This window comes from Merops nubicus, unplaced genomic scaffold (genome assembly GCF_000691845.1).
Source record: "Merops nubicus isolate BGI_N331 unplaced genomic scaffold, ASM69184v1 scaffold18857, whole genome shotgun sequence".
NCBI lineage: Eukaryota > Metazoa > Chordata > Aves > Coraciiformes > Meropidae > Merops > Merops nubicus.
This window is the reverse complement of record NW_008618552.1, coordinates 14,930-16,654: the sequence shown is the minus strand read 5'-3', so window position 1 is coordinate 16,654 and position 1,725 is coordinate 14,930.

Here is a 1,725-nt window from a genome sequence, read left to right as displayed (position 1 = left end):
GCGGGGCTTTGTTCAGCGGGGCCCTGCCCCAGCCCCCTGCCAGGCTGGGGCACCTTCCCAGGCTGCTGCTCCGGCCAGGGGCAGGCTTTGGCTCTGAGCTGGGGCACTGACCACCGTCCAGAGCCTGCCCGGTGGAGATCTGCCACCTCCTGCGGACACTGAAACGCCCCGGCGGGCTCCTCTGCAAGAACAAATGGGCTCTTCAGGCATCCTTACCCAGCTAGCCTTGAACCAAAGAGTTCCCCTCTCACACCTTGTCCCCGTACAATGCTCTAAGTTGAATATTTCCCCGTAGTTTCTGCTGCTTGAAGTTGTTAAAATGCAGCATCAGTTCCCCTCTCACACCTTGTCCCCGTACAATGCCCTAAGTTGAATATTTCCCCGTAGTTGCTGCTGCTTGAGGTTGTTAAAATGCAACACCAGTAGTCGAAATGAAGCACCTGAGAAAGGAAAATCAGGGGAGGTTGTAAATCGTTTTTTGGGGCAAGTTTCATGAGGGGCTCTGCTCCCTGTTAAATTAAACGTTACTAAAAGCGATGCTGTCGTGGGTAAAGCACCACGAGAAAGCCACACCTGAGCCTGTGCCATTTGCAGGTTCAAAAAGATGTGAAGAATTCACCCAAAATGCTCCATTGAAGGGCTCTGAGAGGTACAAAGATGCTTTTTTAGCAGCTCGGTTAAATCCATCTCCCTTCCCCAGTAAAATTAGCATGAGCCAGACATTGTTTTGCTCTCTGTGGCAGTCGCTGAGAATTCACAAAAGGAAATTCTAGATTGTAATTTAGCTTGGCCTCAGGTAATATGTTAAATACACTTGGGATACATATAATGTAAGATTTGAGTTTGTACAAAGCTATTTTTTCCTCCAGTGTTTAAACAATACTGCTTTTAATGAAGAAATCTGGCTTTATTAAAAGCCAGATCTGTGACTTGCAACTGTTTCTGCATATCTGCTCTCAATCAAGAGAAAAAGAGTTTAATTTTTGTAGCTTTGTTCGCTTTGCATATGTTAAACTGATGCAACATGCACCCAGGGCATCACTTCAGAGACAGTTTGTTCCAGAAATATGCTCTCCTCGCTTCCATCCCAGATGTAGGTGAAGTTAGATGGGAGCAGAGGAAAAAAAAAAAAGCAGCAACAATGAGAAATCCAAGTGTCTGTATCACGCAGCTTGAAGATGCTTGGCTATTTTTAGGCCTCCGTAGGCACTTGGGTTTTGAGGAGCAGTGGGACAGGACTGGGTTTGTTTGGACCTCGTGAGATCCATCCCTTGGCAGAGCAGAGTGGCCAGGCAGGGGAATTGGGCTGCTTGCTCTGCCAGCCCCGACCCTGCGGCGTTCCCCAGCAGCATTACTCACTGTCTGGAACTGTAAGTTGGGTGAAAGCGCCGGGCCCGACCATTCCTTTTGGAAAACTGGTCTGAATTTTGAAGGAAAAAACAGAAGAACAAAGGAAATAGTTTTTGCGTCGAGTCAGTCTGAAGTTAGCCTTTGACCATTTGATACATTCCACGCTGAAAAGGAAGTCGAAGGGGGGAAAAAATTTAAGAAAAGAAAAAAAAAAAAAAGGGAAGGAGGATCCTGGTAATGTTTTCCACATTTGAATTTCAGTACATGAAACAGGCTATAAAAGGCCGGCCAGCTGCAGTAAATAAAGCAGCGGTGGGAGGTACGGGCCGGAAACGTGCCGAGCCCGCTGGTGGGAGCAGCCCCTGCCCCAAACCC